Consider the following 22,628-nt stretch of genomic DNA (forward strand, 5'->3'; position numbering starts at 1 on the left):
ATTTTGTTCTCTTCCCTCTCACACAACTCCACAGTGGGCTCTACATCACAGCAACAGCTTGGATGTTTATTGAGCAGTTACTATATGTCAGATATGCACAGAGCAAATATATACACACAAAAGGTACTTCGTTGCACGTTGCATGAATAATCTCCTTTAACTCTTACTAAAACCTGGGGGAGCATGCTAAAAAGGACACAGAAAATATGTGAAAGAGCGTATCTTATTAATAGATAGATTTCAGCAGTGCTTAGAGCCCTAAGAGTAAATGGTTTGGGAAACCAAGGGTTATGGCAATATGCCATGCCTCAGAAAATATCTTCACAGGCAAACTGAAACAGAGCCAGGCAGCCATCCCCAAAACTGTATTTGCTACCACCTCTGAGGTGCTCCTCCACCACCCCCTTAACGCACAGATACAAATATGCACACAAACACATATACAAATAATAATGAATCCGAATTTATTGTGCACTATGTGCCAGAGACTGTGCCAAGCATTTTAATTATATATTTTTTAAGAGTTTTAATTTATTTATTTGACAGAAAGAGAGAGAGCATAAGCAGGGGGAGCTGCAGGCGGAGGAGAGGGAAAAGCAGGCTCCCTGCTAAGCAAGGAGCTTGACACAGGACTCGATTCCAGGACTCTGACATCATGACCTGAGCCGAAGGCAGATGCTTAACCATCTGAGGCACCCAGGGGCCCCGCATTTTATGTATATTATCTCAGCTACACATCACACCAACCATTGGAAGTAGGTACTATTTTTAGCCCCAGGATGATAAAACTGAGATGTGGAAAGTAACCTACCCGAGATCAGAGGTAAGTGACCGAACTAGAATGGGAGCCTAGTATTTCTAGGCTCCCATTCTAGAAATTCTAGAAATCCAGAACTTACTATTCTATTCACCACTCCATACTACCTCTCAATGCATTGTTTCTCATTTAATATTTCTTTTTATTATTATTATGTTCAGTTAACCAACATATAGTACATCATTAGTTTTTGATGTAATATTCAATATTTCTAAATTAAGCTTTACAACTGGTGTGTACATTTAATGTGGTAGCAGAGGGTTTTTCTTTTAATCCTCAAAAAACAAGCAGTTGTTATTTAAGCCGTGGTACCTAAGAACAGAGGACATGGTGTGGGGATGAGGGCATGGTGGAGTGGGAGGGGCACATAACTGGGAGGCAGGAAACTTGCTCTCATCTTGGCTTTGCCAGTACTGGCCATATGACCAAAGACAAGCCTCGGCCTCCCTGAGCCTCCATCTCCTGGCTTAGGAAACGAGAGAATGGAGCTGAATGATGCTGAAATGTCATGCGCATTCTCCATCTCTGCATGGAATCTACTCCAAGTGAATGTATATGGGGTCATTCTCCAAAAGCCTGGCTTGAGCCCCACTAGCTCAGGGAGACGAAAAGAGACACATGCAGGACCTCAGCCCCAAGCACACCACGCATCCCTCTCAATCCCAGACCCTCCCTGCGGCTCTCCAACAACACAGGCTGGATCCAAGGCGCCTGTTCCAACATCACTTCTGTTTACTCCACCATCAGGATGGTGTCATTTAGCCGGAGCCATCATTCATAGTCACACCAAATGGCCCACGGAAGAAAAGTTGGTTACACTCGAAGAACAGATGACAAGTGACAGGCTCCGCTCCTGATTTTCCATAATAACAGAAGAGACCAGCAACTGCCATGGTGGTCCAACACCCGAACCACCCCCTCGCTTCCAAGCCGACTCGATCTGCCGATCTCCACTCCTCTCTGGGATTAAAGAGTTTCCCTTGTCCCTGGTGAAGCTAGGCATCCTGTCTCTCCAGGGACAGTATCAGAAAAGCCACCCACACGAGCAGCCCCACTCGTCTGAGCTCTGCTGCTAAATAAGGAAGAGAAGGAGCTGAAGACCAAAAACATGAACGAAAACATACACCCCTTTATTCTGGCTGAGGAAAGGCAAAATAAGACTTCCCCAGTAAATGACTGGACAGTTGTCTTTTGCCTGTGGGATGATCAGAAGTTTCAGTCGCTGAAACTGGGAATTAGGAGAATTCTCCCAGCCTGCTCTGGGGAGGCCATTCAGTTCTAATAAAAAGTTCTTCTAGGAAGGCCAGGTCCAGTGTGAAGAATTCTATTTTTTTTTAGAAGATTTTATTTATTTATTTAGAGAGAAAGAGAGAGAGGGAGCAGGGGAAGGGGCAGAGAGGGAGGGAGAGGGACAAGCACCTGAACACGCAGAGCCTGACTCAAGACTCAATCTCACAACCCTGAGATCACAACTTGAGCCGAAACCAAGAGTCGGACATGCCTAACTGACTGAGCCACCCAGGTGCCCCCAGTTTGAGGATTTTTAAAGTTGAGACACGTCAAATTGTCATTTGCCCATTTTTGACCCACACAAGTAGAAATATCGTATGGTCCAACTTAATAGTTTGTGCAAGCCGCTGCCCTAGGTGTTGAAAATGCATAAGAAGATGAGACAGTCTATCTTCAAGGGGCTGCTAGGAGAGAATCCCATGGAGAATGAGCTGTGGATCGGGCATGTTGGTGCTACGTGAAGGAGATACAGAGGATGGGGGGCTGGGGGACAGAAATGCAGTATCTTGAAGTAGGAGTTCACTCCTTTTGTTAGTAGGAGTGCAGATCCAGTGGAATAAGCACTAAGCCCCCTTTCTTGCCATCTCAGTGTCTGAGGATCATCCAGCAAACCCAGAGTCTCCAAGCAAGTCGAAGAACAGGGTGCGCTCTGAACCTGCTAACCTTGACGGAGTCTCTTTAGCATTTGTTATTTTTATGGGTCCCTGAATGCTTCCCTTGAATATTAATTTTCTCCAATTCTTTAAGTATATATTAGTTATTACATATTTTTGATTAATATTTGATGGCCGCTTAGGCTGCCAAGAGCTCCCATAAATTTCCCCAGTGGATATCTAATGCTAGGTGAGTGTGGGAAACCCCTTGTGTGGAGCAAAGACATCAATCATTTTAAGTCTCTGACTCCACACCTTTAATACCCAAAGATATATTGCTAAGAAGCCCATAGCAAGTCATTAAAAATGAATGTCTTGTGGCAGTTTTCATGCTTGCAGAATTCAGCGGGGGAGGGAGAGGAAGCTGGGATGTGGCAGAGCCCAGATAGCTCACTAACACCTCTTTGGACATTATTTAAAGATTTCCTATCCCTCACTCCAGGACCAGCTACATAATCTGCAAGGTCCGGTGCAAAATGAAAATGCAGGGCCCCTTGTTCACAGTTATTAAGCACTTTGAGACAGCAATGATGGCGCATTAAACCAAGCATGGGGCCGTGATGACGCAGGTCACAGAGCCGTGAAGCCCTGCCTCTCTCTGCCCTCCCTGGCACCCACATCTCCTTCTCTCTGGAACTTAGTCCCCATCTGTAAGTGCTTCCCATAACAACAATAATAACAACAGCATTTACTGAAATACTGTAAAGGCATTCACTAACTTTTATTAACTCATAAGAGCAAGAAAAAGTTCTCATTAACCCCATAAATGCTATTATTACCCCCATTCTACAAAGAAGGAAGGAGATAGAAGCTCATGATAGTTCATCTTGTGTGTCAACTTGACTGGGCCACAGGGTGCCCAGATATTTGGCTAGACATTATTCTGGGGGTGTCTGTGAAGGTGTTTCTGGAGGAGATTAACATTTGATTGGTAGACTGAACAGACCACCCTCCCTGATGAGGTGGGCCTGGTCCAATCAGTTGAAGTACTTACAGAACAAAAATGCTGACTCTCCCTCGAGGAAGGGGGAATTCCTCTAGCCTCATTGCCTTCAAGCTGGAATATCAGGTTTTCTCCTGCCTTCAGATGCAAACGAAAACATCATTTCTTCCTGGGTCTCCAGCTTGGCAACTGCAGATCTTGGGACTTGTGAGCCAATTCCAATTCTTATATATGTATATGTACATATATGTATGTATTTCACAGATAGATAGAAGAATAGATGGTAGATAGATGGATAGACAGTTTCCTATTGGTCTGTTTCTCTGGAAAACCTCGACTAAGGCAAAGCTCATAATAGTTAAGTAACTTGCCCAGTGCCTCAGAGCTGGTAAGTGGTTAAGGTTGTGATGTGAATACAGTAGATGTACGCCCGCAAATGACTGTGATGGTGTTGAAAAAAATGTGTGAACTTGGCCTGGTTAGGAAGAAAGGACTAAATCCATAAAGCAGGGCCCATAAACAACTGTCATTTGGTCCAGGCCAGAAGAAGCCAAGCAGCTCAATGCAGAGAAGATGGTACTGTGAGCTCAGGCTGAGTGCTCAGATCCAAAGAGACCCTGGCACTGGTCACAAGACTGCTTCTAATAAGATGGCCATGCTAGTCGAGTGAGCCCCTGCTCCTCAGGCTCTGGGGAACCCATCTGGGAAGAGAATGAGCTGGACTTCTTGTCCTCCATGAAATCCCTTCCTGTCTAAATATTGAGGCTTTCACGGTTCAACCCAATGAGCTTCTGGGAGGAAACTGAGATGATAGATACATTCTCTCTTTGGGTTCCTTGAGATGACTTTTGTTTTTTATTCACTATGAAGAAACATACCGGACTAGAGAAATGGTCCCACATCATGCCCACCCATTGCACAGATATATGAATGGGGTGAGGAAGGACGCTCCCAGGTACCAGTGATGCCCAGGGGACATCCTGGATAGGTTTATACACACTCACTCAAACCTTCAGTCCGACCTGAGGCTTACACATGTTTTCTTAGCTGTCGGTGTTCTGAAAGTGGGTGGAATGGGATCCAAGGCAGCTTCAAGGAAACCTTTATCAGAAACCAGAAGTCCCTGTCCTTTCCCACTGTCTTAACCTAGAAGAAGAAGGACAACAAGCCTCAGAGGGAGAAGGGCAAAAAGGAAGGCAACTAGGGGCATCCAGGTGGCTCAGTGGGTGAAGCATCTGCCTTCGGCTCAGGTCATGATCCCAGGGTCCTGGGATGGAGCCCCGCATCAGCCTCCCTGATCAGTGGGGAGCCTGCTTCTCCCTCTGCCTGCCGCTCCCCCTGCTTGTGCTCTCTCTGTGTGTCAAATAAACAAATAAAATATATTTTTTTAATGTTTTAAAAAAGAAGGAAGGCAACTAACGCTTTTTTTTTTTTTTAACCCCCTAATCTGTGCCAATTCCTGAGACAGCCTCTGGTTTATATCATCTCATGACAACCTTACTAGGCAGGAAACACTCTCCCAATTTTACAGATCCCAATCTGAGGGGCAAGGAGATGAGGTGACTTGCTTGTTGTCTCAAGCTTCTGAGCAATGAGCAGAGCTTGAAGTCAGACCTAGACCTTTCCATTGCATCACATTGCCTAGAACGACCTGTGCTGAAATATTTCAGTGTCATCAGTTGAAAGAGTCTGGAATTGAGTTGGGCACTTTGAATGTGTTCTGAAGCCATTGGTTTCTTTTATCAAATACATTAGTATTTGTTCACTGTTTACCAATCCTCAGAGCAAGTCAGGAAATGTAAGGTGAATTAAGGCCCCACAAAGGGGGTATATAATGCCTATGATCCCAGTGGCCCTCATTTCCCAGGGTCCCGGGTCCCATTGCTCATCAAAGATTCTTGTGGCTGCACAGGGAAACTTCGTGTCCCACTGCATGTAAGCCAATCCACCTTCTAGTGAGCTCTAAGGAGCATCATCATCTTCGTTTATTGAAATCCCCAGCACAGAACACTCCACCTGCAGCACTATTGGATCCAGAGTCCCACCCATCTTAGGCTCGGTAAACTATAGTATACTTCAGTCCTTCCTGCTGTGATCTCTGGCTCTATCCCACAGCGTCCTGGCCCAGTGGTGGACATGACCCCGGAACTGTGGAAATGCGGCACACAACGCACAGCCGAGCAGGCAATGGGAGTGACTGAGACCTTCTACTCTGCCATCACACACGTGCCATGCTTCCCACATGGCCTCACCTCCTCGCCAGAGCTCTGCATCCTTCCGGTCCCTTTAACTTTCTCATTTGCTTCCCCATATTTAGTCTGGTGGTACTTAGTTAGACCCATGGTTATAAGACAGGGACACTTTTACCCCCCAGGGGACATTTGGCAATATCTAGAGACAGTTTCAGTTGTTACAACTGTGGGACTGCTACCGGCATCCAGTGCACGGAAGACAGGGATGCTGCTAAGCGTCCTACAGTGCACAGGACGGCCCCCACAACAAAGAATGATCTAGTCCAAATGTCAGTAGTGCCATGGTTGATAAACCCTGATGCAGACCCGGGATGGCAAGTTTCTGCCACGAGTGCTCCTCTTTCCACTCCCTTTATGTCCTTTGCTGTCACATCTAGTCGATCAGGACAGTCATTCCCTCTGAGCCCAGTTCAGAACTCAGAATCCTCTCGGCACAGGGCTCCAGGGAGCTGCTAATAAGTGTTAGGTGCCAAAATGCCAAATGAGCTCGATTGGCCATCCTTACACGAGACACTTTCTGTGCTGGCCACATTTACCAACTCTGACCGTCACCCTTTCAAAGCAAGGATCGTGTTTCTAAACTCTATCATCCCCAACAGCTCCAAGGTGAAGAAAGAAGATGGGGAGAGGAAGAGGAAGAAAGGGAGTGGGGAGGAAAGGAGGGAGGGAGGGAGGAAAGGGAGGGAGGGAGGGAAGCAAAGAAAACCAAAGAGAAAAGAAGGGAAGGAAAAGAATGGTGTAAAAAAAACAAGGATGGAAAGTAGAAGAAATGAAGTTCCAAACGAGACTCCACTGAGATGGACACTTAGAATAACTGAAGCAGCCTCTCTACGTGAGGAGTTTCATTTTGTGTCCTATTAAGGTGTTAAGGTCAAAGCCAAAGGAGCCAACACTGTGAACTTCGCTACCATCAAAAGGGCAGCTCCCTGTCAGGAGAACCTCATCACTGTCTTCTTTGGGTCACCGCGGTCGGCCAGGCTCACTGTAAGAATTCCCACTTCCCCCAGCCCCTCCATCACCCCCCAAGTACAGAGCTGTCTTGCCAAGTGGTGAGGCAGAACTGTCCTTTGGTGTCACTTTTCCCACGGGCCACACAGAGTGTCCCCGAAGAACGAGGATTCAAGTTCTTCCCCTAAAGTCGGTCAGCCCTCATCTTGGTGCAGATTGCAGATGAAGGCAAGGGCGCCCATCCTAGTTAACGCCATCAGTGGTCAACAATGGTGGTATTGAGCTAAAACGAAATCCTGAACAGTGCTTGACTGTTGACGGAGTCTTGATGGATACACTTGGAGTGTTTTTAATAGCTTCGATCTTCAGAGGAGATTTGGCAAGCCCTTACCATGTCAGCGTTCATGCCATTAGAATGGCACAGCCGCATGCCTGTCTTGAACTTTTCCCTGATAAAGGTGGAATGGAGGCAAAATTCTCAGGTCTACAAAGGGCACACCTTAGAAAATTTTCTGACAAACTTTCCTATTGAGTAAATAAGTAATCAATTTTTTGGAAAAAAATGCTCTTTGAAGGCACGTATAATTTTTGGCACCGTGCACCTTGGGATGTTTTTTTCCCCCACAGCATTGCCAACGAAAAGCCCAAGCACAGGCTGTGTTTCAGATGCTTCCATGCATCTCTACCAGCAGGACTTGCCCTGTCTAAGGTACAAATCAGTGCGGCTTCCCACAGTGGCCAGACTCGCAACCCCCTCCACTGATTTAAAAAAAAAAAAAAAAATTTTTTTTTTTTTTCTTGAATGTATTCCTATTCTCAGAGTCCATCTGTTAAGTCTTTTTATCGGTGGCATATTTGGGACCCCATGCCATGCAAAATTCCACAAAGGAACCTTCTTTGTCCCTTGTAAAATGAAGTGATCTCTTCCTCCTCCCTGCAAAAGAGAGCCATTTGGATGAGATCCCAGCCTCTGGAGAGAGAAAATGGAGGCAGCAGGAGAATCTGCCCTCCACCTCGGATCCTAGCTTAGCTCCTCCTGCTCTTTGGACAAGGTAGACCCGAAGAACGCAAATCGTTTAACCTCCGCGAGCAACTTCGCAAAGGCGTGCAGAGAGATACCTCGCGCACGTTGCAAAGGGTTTAGCCGAAGTGGGGACCACATGCAAATTCAGTGTTTGGAGAGCCCCGGCGTTTGCTGAGAAAATTCCTGGAGAGAAGTCACTGGACCACCGCGTCCTTTATCACTTTCTGAGTGACTTCTGAGCCACTTCGCCTTGCGCTCCTTTAATTTCTAGGCAACCAGGCCTATGAGGGCCTGTGTGGGCCGGCTCTGCTTTCGCTACTCCTGGCATCTTTCCTCACCTTTGCCTCCTGTAGAGAAGGGACTGGTTCTCATGTTTTCCCCAGCTCAATAGCTCAGGGCTTTGCTAATCTTGCTGAACACTTCAGTTTTTAGATGGTATATCAATGAGGCATTCAAACAGAGCAGTTTATACACAAAAATTCTGTCTGCTTTGTAAAAGATTATCCTTTTATAAACACTCGGCAGAAAACATAAAAGCAAATAGGGGACAGCACATAGAACAGGAAAGATGTTAGCAGGGAGATTAATACTGAATGGGTCGAAATGAATGGCGCTTACTAAAACGAGCTCCAGATACTTTGGCAGCAGTGAAACATAAATAATGGGAATGACACATCGTTTATTCGGGATAATGAGTTGATCCAAAGTAGAGGCCCAGGACAAGAGATTAAAGATTAAATATCCATCTCCTGATGAATATCAGTAGCCAACTTTAACCTTTTCCTTCCAAAAGTACAATTTTACTTGAACAATTATATGGGCTTGTGCTACAGTACAGAAGCTGGATTCTTAAAAAGCAGCAAATACCGCTTGCCTCGTTTTCTTATCCTGGTGGAAAACAAGGTGGCACATTTCAAGAGAGGAAGTGTCTTGGATTTTATTTCTAGGCTCTGAGCCTCCGGACACCGATATAAAGAAAGAATCCCCCCCGCCCCTCAATATTCTGCACTGGAGACATCGAGCTTAAGGACTCTGCTCACATCTCTTCATTCACTCATTTAACAATAAAGTTTTTCAAAAGAAAAAGGGAAGTGAGACTGGCACAACCCCATATGGATTTCACATTGACCGTGCGCCCCACAGAATGATAGAATGGGACGAGCCTCAGAAATGAGTGTGTCCAAACTCCTCACCCCAACTCTGGAGAGGACACTGAGGCTGGCGGCCAGGCTGTGTCCCGGCCGGGGTCCCACAGCCTATTAGAAGTGGAGCTGGGACTAGTACGGAGCCTTCTGGCCTCCAGCCCCCACTCTTCCCACTGCACCCTGCTGCCTCTTTATTCCCTCAAGTTGGAAATAATGACCAAAGCAGCTTGCTGGAAGAGCCAGAACCCCACATGCTAAATTAAAGCCCTGAATTCATGAAAAACTTAGAATATTGGAAGCTCTGAATAAATAAGGGTTGGAAACAAAAAAAGGGGATGGGAAGAGTTGGAGCAGTGGGAGAAAATGCAGAGGAGGAGGCAAAAGGAGCAGACAGCAATCACAGACAGCCGCGATGCCAACCCACAGGCCCTGCCATCCAGGCACGATTCTGGAACAGTCCGAGAGTGGCCCTTTTCTCTCAAAGGGCAAGAAGACACCGGGCAAGGAGAAATCGTGTGGCTGGCCCATTTCTTGGAGCCAAGAAGCTGCCCACTGTTCACAAGCCAAGACCAGGAGAGAGGTTTTGTGGCTGATAGATACTGGGGGAGTAAGGAGAGCAGGAAGATTCAAATATTGCCATTAAAACAACAATAACAACAACAACAACAAAAAACCAAATCCCAGGCCACCAACCAGGCAGGAGCAGGAGACCATCACAGGTTAATTCCAAAGCCGCTCACCTACAGAGAGCAAGGTCAGGATTTGGCTGTCGTCCCATGTGATATCAGTTTGGTGGTTTCAGTCTATGCTCCAGGGAACATTTGTCTCAGTGCCAAACCAACATGCATGCACGGTTGGCAAGCTGTCCTCCGGAGGCCAGGGATGAGGAGCTGTGGAAGTGTATCCATTTTCACTTTGCAAGTGTTTGCATGCCAACGCCTCGGACATTGCTGCTCTTCGGAGAAAGAGGGGAATTTATGCTTGAGAGCAAGGCTGTTTTCAGCTGCCTTACCCCACATGGGGGTGGTGGAGTGAGCAATTACAATCCTTCTATCCTCTCTTCCTGAGTGAGTTCAGCATTTTGTCATAGGTGAAAATAATTGAACTACTTCCTAGATAAGAAAGGTATTACTGGGACCACCTGCCAGATCTTAGCAGGAAAGAATTTTTTGTGATGACCATGTGACTCATAGGTTTCCACTTAGATGAGATAATCAAGACAAAAGGCAAGACGGTCACGAAACATGCAATTGCCATTTTGGAAAAGGAAGGATGTATGAAATAGAACATTTTTAAAAACGGCTTTGAAAGGGGGTCCAACATAAATTCAAACATGATTTTAAGCACTGAACATGCTTAGCAAAGGACCCAGGAAAAAAAAAAAAAAAAAAAAACAGCACCTCTCAGCCTCCCTAAATTGAGAGAGTACCCCTAGGGTAGCCCACTAGGAAACAGACACATGTTAATGCCTTTACCAAGTGTTATGAGATAATCCAGTGCAAGTAGTTATGGAAACCAGGAGAGGGTAGCTAGGAGGAGGAAGGTGGTCGAAGGACTTTCCAAAAGAAGCGCCATGTTTTCATTGAATCTTTTCACGATGTCCAGCCCTGGTTAAGGTGATGTCCGCGACAAATAGTAACAAACTGAATGTGACACCGCTAGAGATTGTGTGACTCCATGGGTCAGGAGGAGGATGCTACCTAGACCATGGACCCGTCCATGAAGAATTTCCAGTTAAACATCCCCAGTACTTTAAAACGCAATTCACGCTTTCCAGGTGTGACCAACATTGCCTTGTGGTTGAAGCCTATCCGCAGATCTGACCATGAAAAGACTACAGCCTCCAAAGTGAGATTACTGCCTCTTTATCTCCTGGGAGACAATTTAGCAGTTGTAGAAGCAAAGATGGTTGCCCTCAAATTAATCCCCAGTGGCCCAATAATGAGCTGGGCTTGGGAATTTCTCTCAAACTGCCATTCGAAAACGTTGATCTTCCAGCAAATCGCTATGGAGGCTTTATAGGAACTCCCTAAATTGGATCTTCTTCTCAGATTATCAAATTCTCAGCAGATTACGTGGTCTTTCTCATAGATCCCAAGTGACAGGCCTGTGTGGTTGTGAGACTACGTTTGTCCTTAGGGCCAAGGCTAGTGATAGCTATGTGGGCGGGGGTGGGGGGAGGGGGTGTCTTCATAGGCCAAATTCCGATTTTCCCCCAAATATATTCACTGAAAAAGAGTCAATATTTTTATAGATACGTGGGTACAGTGAAAAAGAAAAACATTCTCTTTTATGGCTAAAACAAGTAGTGAGTTCTGGAGGACCCAGGCTCCCAGCATGTTTCCCCAATTCCTGGCCTGCCTCTAACACTAGATGTAGTACAGACTGACATTAGTTGTTCTTATAAATTTACACACGTACGTCAGCACATGTTTTCCAGACTTAGACTTACAATTCCAGGGCACTCAACTCTACATTTGTGTGAGGCCAGCTAAGTTTGATCTCCATCAGTTTGTTAGCTCTGTATATTCTTCATAATTTGGACTGATGGGTGTCACACATTCTAGAAACTCAGTGTTAGCTTGATGGAAAGAAGTAGTAAGAACTGAAGGAGGTAGGACTAAGAACCACAAGGAAGTAAATCACAAATCACCTTTCAGAAAGGCACATTAAGTGAGGGTCTCATTCAGACAGCATTGTTAGCTAAGGGGTCTTACCAGGTTAAGAGGGCAGCAGAGGTCTCCAAACGGTGATGACTTCCTGCCCTGCTACTGGAAGAACTCTTCCCTCGCTCTACTCTAATCAGTAGCTCTCAGCCTTAGTTACACAGTAGAGTCACCTGGGGAGCATTTAAAAAATACCCATGCCCAAGCCTCACCCAGAGATTCTGACTTAGCTGATCTAAAAAGGAGCCCAAGCAATGCATATTTAAAAGTTCCCGAAGAGATTCAAGTGCACTTTAGAGTAGTGGGCTGCCTATCAGCCCCCAAAGATATCAGGTCCTAATCCCTGGAACCCAGAGATGGTACCCTATATGGCAAAAGAGGAGTTTGCGGATGTGATTAAGTTAAGGATCTTGAGAGGAGGAGATGATGCTATATTATTCAGGTGGGCTCTGAATGCTATGGCGAGTGTCCCTATAAAAGAGAGGCAGAGGGAAAGTGGACACACACATCAGAAGAGGTAATGTCAAGATGGGGCAGAGAGAGAGAGAGTTGAAGATCTAGAGTCTTGCAGCACTGAAGACTGGAGTGATGTGGTCATGAGCCCAGGAATGCTGGCAGCCACCACAAGTTGACAAAGGCAAGGAATGGATTCTCTCTGGGAGCCTCTAGAAGTAATGCTGCCCTGCTGACACCCAGATTTCAGCTCGGTGATACTGATTTGGGACTTCAGGCCTCCAGATCTATGAGAAAATAAGTTCTATTGTTTGAAGCCAGTAAATTTGTGGATATTAGTTATGACCGCCACAGCAAACTCATGGAGCCAGACTCGGCAACCACGGCTCTGATCTCACTGGTCACTAGGAAAGCCGTCAAAAAAGCCAAGCTCAGTGCCACCTCTGAGCCATTCACCTGCTTCTTCTCAATCTGGGGCACTTTCCTCTATAATCTTCTCTTGGCTGACCCCAAAAGTTCTTCCCTGGTCCCTGACCCAATCTACATTAGATCTGCTTGCTATTTCCTTTTAGAATTTTGTTCTCATCCTTCCTAGTGCTTATCACAATTTATCATCAGTTATTTATTTGTCTGGTTATTTATTTAGTGTCTTTCTTCCCCACTAGAATATAAACTCCCTGAGAACAAGGTCTATACCATTTTGTTCACCACTGCGTTTCCAGCACCTAGTGCGGTAGCAGACACATAGTGAGTGATCAATAAAAACATTAAAGGAAATAATGAACGAATGAATGATAGTCATAATAGGTGGGAATGAACCCCAGACAAAGAGCCAAGAGCGTCAGATCAGGATCTATCTCTCGGGAGAGAGAATGGCAAGGGAGAGGAAGGAATCTAGGGGACCCACATAAAAGGGCCACAGTCCCGACAGTCCCCCAGAATTTGTGGGAGAACTGGAATAACGAGGGAGGTTAAGTGCAAGGGCTGCACACATGTACACTTGATTCTTGATTTGAGCAGCCGGTCACAGTTCTAGATTGCACTTGCTATGCCATGAGGATCTTGATCCAGTGCCAGGTTTGCCTAGTATGGGCTCAAGAACCGGACAGGGAAAAGAAAGCAGGTAAACCACCTTAAGACCTACAGCAAGGCATAATTGGAAAAATGTAGGCACCAACAAATACTCAAGTGAGATAAGACACATCTATCTCGTCATCCCCATGAAAATATAGGACACTGGTTGACATCCATCTCTTTCCAGGTATTTTAAGTATGCTCCCACTATCCACCTGTCTCTAAGTTAGGGGCTACCTGTTTTATAATATTTGTGTAGTATCTATTTTTTTAAAAAATCACTTGAGCAAACCCAGAGTAGTAAGTACAATCCATTGCACTGTTCCTTCCTGTTTGCTCCAACCACAGTAAACATACTCCAGAGGCAAAAGTGATTGACTACCGGATGCTGCTTTTGGGGTCAGGGACCAAGATGGTTCTCCCACCAGAACACTCCACGCCGCTCACTCACCTGGTGGAACAGCAATGGCAAGAGAAATGCCCCTTTGAAAATCTAGGAATTCCAAGATTTAGGAGAGCGATTAAGCAAAAAAGCAGAACGAAAAGCCCTACGTTCAGCCAAAAAGCTAAAATGATCAGGTAAGGGAACAAGAGGGTTGGTAAAGGAGAAATACCCAGAGGAGGATTTCAGGTAGGTTCTTTGATTGCAAGGAACAAACTCACCCACTCATACCAGGAAAAAGATGATGCTTGAACCCTGCCTTTTGTTTTCCTTTGGTTTTACTCCTCCAGTTTTGACCTCAGGAACACGTTGCTTTCGTATCTGTAAATGTAAACATTTTAATCAAAGGAATACCAACACCAGTGAATTTTCATAGAGAAGCTATTTTCTAGAGCAAACTCTATTGGTTCTGGGTATCTCTGGTTTTATCAACTTCACCCTGGTATATCTAAAGGGAGGGGGTTTTATATTTATCCTGCTTGGAGTTTGCCGAGCCTCTTGAATCTATAGGTTTATGTGTTTCTCCAGTTTTGGGAAAATACTTGACAATTATCTCTTCAAATATTTCTTCCTCATTGTCGCTCTCTTACCCTCCTGGGACTCCAATTTATGTATGTGTTAAAACATTTCACTATGTCCCATCTATCTCTTCTGTTCAGTATTTTAATTTTTTCCCCCTGTCATTCAGTTTAGCTATTTTCTTTGGGCCTGACTTTGAGTATACTAATCTTGTCTTCTGCTGCATCCGGTGAGCTATTAGACTCATGCAATGAAGTCTTAATATCAGGCATAATATTTTTTAGGTTATAGAACATCTGATTGATTCCTTTATATAGAGTCAAACTCTCAGTTGGTTCTCTCCCATCTTTTCACCTCTTTTGTGCATCTTTTCCTCTATTTTCTTTAGCATATTTATACCAGCTATTTTGAAGTCTTTGAGTCAGATAAACGTCTGCCTTCAGCTCAGGTCGTGATCCCAGGGTCCAGGTATCGAGCTCTGCATCAGGCTCCCTGCTCACTGGGAAGTCTGCTTCCTCCTCTGCCCCTTCCCCTGCCCGTGCTCTCTCTCTCTCTCTCTCTCTTTCACAAAAATAAATAAATAAAATCTTTAAATAAATAAATAAAGTCTTTGAACGAACTCCAATATCTGGATCATCTATGGGTTTACTTCTATTCCTTGCTTTTCTCTTCATTGTTAGTCCTGTTTTTCTGCTTCTTCACCTCCCTCGTAATATTTTACTGTACAGGTAACATCATGTGTAAAGAGTCTGAGAGACTGGTCTTTGTACATTCCTCTGACAGGCAGATGGGGAGAGGGACTGATCACCTCAGTCCAATGTGGAATTGAGCTGACTTGGAGCCAGATGGAAGCTTCAGTTAGAAAAAGCCCACCCCTGTTTTCAAATATCTCAAGGACAACTGTGTGTTCACTGTAGGCCCTTCCATCACAGGGGCGGGTTTCAAAGCACTTGACTGCAGTAAGACACTGCCCCCTGTTTTCCCAGCCCAGCCTCCCAGACTCTTGAGCCACCCCAGCACTCAGCAAATGTCCCCTGAGAAAACTGGCTAAGACATTTAGGGCTCTTCTAGATCCTAGCTTGTCAGCTTCCTCAGCAGGTTTGTCTTTCCCCTGCAGAGTCCCTCTGTCTAGGCCAGGCCTGACTGACCCTCAGGCTGTGACCATACGTACAGCTGTCCCCAGGAAAGAAAATGGCTAGTAATCTCAGCTAACCCGGGAAGGGAACTTCCCTCTGGGATTTTAATATATCTAATACTTTTTGCTTCTTAGTTCTCTAATATCTTTAAAAATATAGTTTTGCAATTTATTCCATTTTTTTTTTTAGCTGTTACAGCAGGAGCCAAGAGCCTGCCACAACATACTACTCAGAAGCAGAAGTTCCCATTAGCCCAATTCCATAAATAATTTTCTATATAGAATAGGCAAGCTTTACCAGTATTTTCCACTTCATTCTTATTTACTGACATGATTTTCATCTAGTTCAATTTTTTTCCACATACACTTAACAACCAAGATTTGATTTGTTCATCTGTATTTTTGACCATATGAAATTACATCATTCACAGCGTCAGCTGTTGTGAGTTTTCACCTGCAGCCATAGCTTCTACTGTGTAATTTTACTCATTCAAGATTTGCAGATCTAAATTTAGTCAAGAACATTCCATTTTTTCAGGCAAACTTTAGACTCTAATATATTCTACTAAGTACAGGTGTAGACACTAATTTTTACTTTGTATTGATTATTTTTACCAGGAATATCCATCAAAAACTCAATAAAAGACAGATGATTTGACTTAGGTCTTATTTAATCTCTGAGAAAACCCATGTGCAGTTCTCCTTAGATAGTATAGAATTTTTTTCAGCATCCTGAATTGGTCTATTGCATCTCTAACAAATGTCCCCTACAAGTCTCTAATGCTGTATAGTCATAGTGCCCCATGTTGGCAGTTCAAAGAGCAAAATGATGACATTGAAGTGGTAGGCTTGTCATGGCGAGATCAACGTGCCTTGTATCATGATTGGAACATGAAGACCCTGGGAACTAAAGCAGCTCCAAAGGCTGGGAGTTGACTCTGTCTCAACTAGTTTTGTCCTTATTTGTCTCTCTGCCTCTGCTCTTGCCTCCTCTCTACAAAAAGCTCCCTGTGGGGGGCCTGGCTGGCTCAGTCTGCAGAGCATGTGACTTTTGATCTCGGGGTCATGAGTTCAAGCCCCACATTGGGTGTGCAGCCTACTTAAAAATTGTAAGGGGCACCTGGGTGGTTCAGTTAGTTAAGCATCTGCCTTTGGCTCAGGTCATGATCTCAGGGTCCTGGAATGGAGCCCCACGGTGGGCTCCCTGCTCAGCAAGGAATCTGCTTCTCCCTCTGCCCCTCCCCGCCTTGTTCTTTCTCAAATAAATTTTTAAAATCTTAAAAAAAAAAAAAAAAAAACTTCCTGTGGATTCATCATGATTGTTTTACTCCCTCCTAACCTCAGATCTCCCAGAATCCCTCCCTTATGGCCATCCTGGCCCCTCTCTCTGTATCATCCCCTTTCAGCTTTAATCCCTTCCCCTTTTCCAATATAATGTCTGGGTTCAAAATCTTGAGGAAAGGAAGGTGACTAGCCCAATGTAGTCTGAAGGCCATGAGGACCCAAGTTCACGGAATCTTGCTCGGGAATCGCTCTAACTCAGTATTTTTCAGTGTGATCTGCAGATCACCTTCAGGTCCGACAATCACCCTTCCACATTCCATGGCCCTGTGTCTTTCCCCTGAGTAACAGTTCCCTCATCCAGGGCTCCCTGCAGCCCTTGCCTACCCTCTACTACAGTGAATTAAGCATCCTGGTAACGAAAAAACTCCAGTGTCAGATTAGTCTGGGTTCGAAACCCCAGTTTCATTGTCTATAAACTGATCCCAAATGAGTTCTCCAATTCTGAGTCGTACTTTTCTTATCAGTAAAAGGAAAGAGTTCTATCAACTTTACAGAAAGAAATGAAAGAATACATCTAAGGAACCTGGTATAGAAAAAGTACTCACAAATATTAGTTCCTTTCCTTCTGAGGACAAGTCTGTGAGGCCACCTTCATCACAGAGAGGACAGCATCGTCATAGTGTGTGGCCAGAACCAAGCAAAACACATGAGACGAACCCAGGAAATAAAGGAATGGATTTGCCAGCAAGAGACAATGTTATTTTTTTTCCCCTTGCCAAGCCTGAATTTCCCAGAGATACTGCATTTCTTTGGATAACTCAGCAACCACGCAGTCCAGATATAGTCTCTCAGGCAGGCAAAATGTTTACAGTCAAAAAGCTCACTTCCACTTCAAGTTTCCAATCTCCTGCTGCTACTTTCTGCAAACTTAATTAATTAGTTGCCGCTAACATTTGTTCAACCTCATGCAGCAATGGGAGACGGAAGGAAATGGGCTCCCATAAATTAAAAACATCTCAAAATATTGTCTTCTCCCAAGAAAACAGTTTTTTTAAATTAACACTCCATTTGGATAACTTTAAGGTTTCAAAAGAAAACAAACAAGGGAGTTCCAATTCATATTGATTGCCTTTAACTATTTCCCTACCATCGATCTCCACTACCACTCTGACTATCCTAAGCATTATTATCCCTGTAACAGATTCGCAACTGCTCCTATACCTATCTCCTTTGTAATGCTTAGGTAATTATATCACATATGGTCCTGGTGTGAAAATGTTTGCCACACACTCCATCAGTCAGCAGATTAAGAGATGCCTAAACCCTAAGTGATAATGTTGTCTTAGAAAATTAGAATCTCAAGTGCCGTATTGAAGGCAATGATGTGTAACAAGAAGGTACAGTAAATTTTTATTTTTCTTATTGATTTGGTTGTTTCACCACCAAGACATAATTACACTGGCTACGACTAAATAATAGGGAAAGTGGCTAGGAAATAGCACTGTAAGCAAATATCAACTTATCCCAACTGATTAATCCAAGGGATTCAGAGTGGGGCATTCTGATCCATTAGCCGGGTTATCAGCTACCAGTTGAGTATTTGTAACCAGGGTGGGGAAGGTCCTCCAATGACCAATGAGTATGAAATAGCATCCCAATTACAGATCATCCACTACCTGTCATGATTTTTGTACAGTGCATCCTTATGTAAAAAAGATCAATGATATTTGCTCTGTCTACCGTGCATGATTGGTGAGGCATTCTACAGTTCCACAAAAACATCAATTGCTGTCGTTGTTTTACTGTTGTTATGAATAACACAGTAGAAGGAGTTTTGAACCTGGAATTATGACCTGAGTCCTAATCAGAGCTCTGCTCATAAAATGATCAAGTCACCACAGGGTGGTGAACAGTGACATAGGATGAACGGTGACAACTGGAAGACCCAATATTTGGGGATGCTTCCATACGTTCTGTGACATGGTCAGAATGCCCATGACTATGTGGAATTTTCACCGGTGTCTTCTTAGTTTACTTTGGTGTAATCTTCATCTTTTCCTATGTGCTGATGATACTTATAAGATTCAAAAATATGTCACACAATTTGAAAATTACTGGTGAAATCATGGAAGTGGACAAGAACGAAAGGGGAAACTTAAGAATGCAGAAACTAAGCCCTGGATCACTAAATCAGTACATTTAACTTCTAAGAAATGGGAGGCTATGATTTTTGAGACATTCCTGTCAACAGTGAGGTTGACTGCAGGCACAAGAAAACAAATCAAAGCTGCCATACAATAGAAAAAAACTTAATTTAATTTTGTACAAATAACACCAATAGTTAGGTAAGTAAAAAAATACCTCCGGGGCGCCTGGGTGGCTCAGTCATTGGGCGTCTGCCTTCGGATCAGGTCATGATCCCAGGGTCCTGGGATCGAGCCCTGCATCAGGCTCCCTGCTCGGGGGAGAGCCTGCTTCTCCCTCTCACTCTCCCCCTGCTTGTGTTCCCTCTCTCGCTGTGTCTCTGTCAAATAAATAAAAATAAAATCTAAAAAAAACCCCCTCCATTTGTGTGTAACTACAATAGGCATGGTAATTAGCATCATATTTAACATATCAGATTATTTTTATTGTAATTTTTATTCGTTTTTGCTCAGTTTAAACAATGTGTATGTATGAATGCTCAAATAGAGAGAGATAGATATAGCAAATCTCTCTCTTAATACCTATCTATCTATCTATCATCTATCTATCTATCTATGTAAGATAGATATTGCAGATTCGGTTCCAGACCACTGCAATAAAGCAAATATCACAATAAAGCCAAGTTGAATTAATTTTTTTGTTTTCCCAGTGCATATAAAAGTTAGGTTTGCACTACATTCTAATCTATTAAGTGTATAATAGTGTTATGTCTAAAAAAAACTCCAATGTACATCCCTTTAAAAATACTTTACTGCTCAACAATACTGTTATGTGAGCTATAGCAAGTTGTAATCTTGCTGCTGGTGGGCGGTCCTACCTCAGTGTTGATGGTTGCTGACAGCTGGCTGCTACAGGTCTCGGTGGCCGTGGCAGTTTCTTCAAACAAGACAACAGTGGAGCTTGCTGCACTGACCGACCCTGCCTTTCATGAATGATTTCTCTGTCGCATGTGATGCTGCTTGACAGCATTTTACCCATAGTAGAACTTCTTTCAAAATTGGAGTCAATCCTCTCCAACCTTGCTCCTGCTTTATCGACTGAGTTTAGGCAATATTCTAAATCCTTGGTTGTCATTTCAACAATCTTCACAGCATCTTCACCAGGAGTAGATTCCATCAAGAAATGATTTTCTTTGCTCCTCCATGAAAAGCAACTCTTCATCCACTAAAGGTTGATCACGAGAAAGGCAGCAATTCAGTCCCATCTTCAGGCTCCACTTCTGATTCTAGTTCTCTGGCTATTTCCACCACATCTGCAGTCCCTTCCTCCACTGAGGTCTTGAACCCCTCAAAGTCATCCATGACGGTTGGAATCAACTTCTTCCAAACTCCTGTTCATGTTGATATCCCCTGAACTATGAATGTTCTTAATGGCATCTAGAATGGTGAATCCTTTCCAGAACTTTTTCATCTGTGTGTGTGTGTGTGTGTATGTATATATATATTTCTGATATTTAATATTTTTAAAATTTTTTATCTGAGTATAGTTGACATACAACGTTACATTGATTTTAGATGTAAACATAGTGATTCAACATCTCTGTATGTTATGCTGTGCTCACCACAAGTGTAGCTGAACTATCATAGTATCATCAACTATATTCCCTATACCATGTTTTTATTCCCATGATTATTTATTCCACAACTGGAGGCCCGTATCTCCTACTCCCCTCCAACCGTCACCTCATACCTGCCAGAATGGCTAAAATCAAAAAGACAAAAAATAACAAGTGTTGGCGAGGATGTGGAGAAAAAAGGACCCTCATGCCCTGTTGGTGGGAACGTAAATTGGTGCAGCCACTGACTGTGGAAAACAGTATGGAAGATGCCTCTAAAACTTAAAAATAAAAATACCATATGATCCAGTAATTACAGAAGGGTTTCAATTTACTTTGTCCAGATCCATCAGAGGAATCACTATTTATGGAAGCTCGAGCCTTACAAAATGTATTTCTTTAATAATAAGACTTGAAAGTCCAAATAACTCCTTGATCCATGGGCTGCAGCAGGGATATTGTGTTAGCAGGCGGAAAAACAACATTGAGCTCATTGTCCATCTCCATCGTAGCTCCTGGGCGGGCAGGTGCATTGTCAATGAGCAGTAATATTTTAAAAGGAATCTTTTTTTCTGAGCAGTGAGTCTCAACAATGAGCTTAAAATATCCAGGAAACCATATTGTAAACAGATATGCTGTCATCCAGGAGTTGTTGTTTTATTTCCAGAGCATGGGCAGAGTTGGTTTAGCATCATTCTTTAAGGGCCCCGGGAGTTTTAGAATGTTAAATAAGCACTGGCTTTAAGAGATAGTCACCGGCTGCATTATCTCCTAACAAGAGGGTCAGCCTGTCCTTTGAAGCTTTGAAACCAGGCCCTGACTTCTCCTCTCTAGCTATGAAAGACCTAGATAGCATCTTCTTCCAGTATAAGGCTGTTTCCTCTACATTGAAAAGCTGTTGTTTAGTGTAGCCTCCTTCAGGAATTCTCTTAGCTAGATTTTCTGGATGACTAGTTGCAGCTTCTCCATCAGCACTTGCCACTTCACCTTGCACTATTATGTTACGGAGATGGTTTCTCTCCTTAAACCTCATGAACCAACCTCTGCTAGCTTCAGACTTTTCTTCTGCAGCTTCCTCACCTCTCTCAGCCTGCATAGAACTGAAGAGAGTTGGGGCCTGGACAGGACTTTGGCTTAGGGGAATATTGTAGCTGGTTTGATCTTCATTCCAGACCACTAGAACTTTCTTCATATCAGCAATAAGGGTGTTTTCCCTTTCTTCTCATTCGTGAGTTCACTGGAGCAGCACTTTTAATTTCCTCCAAGAACTTGTCCTTCACATTCACAACTGGGCTAACTAGCTCAAGAGCCCTAGCTTTTGGCCTGTCTTAGCTTTGGGCATGCCTTCCTCTGAGCTTAATCATTTCTAGCTTTTGATTTAAGATGAGAGACATGTTACTCTCCCTTTCACTTAAGCACTTAGAGGCCATTGTAGGGTTATTAATTGGCCTAATTCCAACATTGCTGTGTCCCAGGGAATAGGGAGGCCTGAGGGAAGGAGAGAGAGATGGGGAACAGCCAATTGGTGGAGCATTCAGAAGACACACACATTTATCAATTAAGTTCACTGTCTTACATCGGTGTGTTTCCTGGTGTCCCAAAACACTTACAATAGTAACATCAAAGATCACTGACCACAAATCACCATCTCAAATACAATAATAATGAACAATTTTAAACTATTGCAGGAATTGCCAAAATGTGACACAGAGACAGGAAGTGAACAAGTGTTGTTGGAAAAATGATGCTGATAGACCTGCTTGGCACAGGGTTGTTACAAACCTTCAATTTGTAAAAAATGCAATATCTGTGAAGCACAACAAAATGAAAAATGCCTGTGTGTATGTATGCATATACACACATGCACATATATAATATATATTGATATATATTTTTATTATTTTTTATTATATTTTGTATTATTCAAATACAGATAAAGATATAGACATATAGCTTAATCTCTGTCTCTCTCCACTTATGTGTGTGTATGTGTGTATCCAAACAAGAATTTATATAGAGGGATAGAGACAGAATGAAAGAGACAGACAAAGACAGAGCACAGAAAATTAGTTGCCTGTGAGTTGTCAATCGCCCTTCTGTTCATTAAAATAACCCAGATTTTATTGGAGAAAGCAATATGTCCACCTAAAAAAAAAAAAAAAAACAAAGATATTTGCAGCATTCCTTGCAAACAAGAATGGCTATATATCTAACTGCTGACCA

The 22,628-nt window shown here is 43.6% G+C and overlaps 1 pseudogene; it reads right to left on the reverse strand.

Annotated features, from left to right (window-relative positions):
- Positions 1 to 21,908, reverse strand: part of LOC135364818 (tigger transposable element-derived protein 1-like) — an 83,914-nt pseudogene extending 62,006 nt beyond the window's left edge.
- Positions 21,909 to 22,628: the final 720 nt, after the last annotated feature.

The sequence above is a fragment of the Mirounga angustirostris genome, unplaced genomic scaffold (assembly GCF_029215605.1).
Source record: "Mirounga angustirostris isolate CCGP_5_RB_7025 unplaced genomic scaffold, mMirAng1.0.hap1 SCAF_6, whole genome shotgun sequence".
In the NCBI taxonomy this organism is placed as follows: Eukaryota; Metazoa; Chordata; class Mammalia; order Carnivora; family Phocidae; genus Mirounga; species Mirounga angustirostris.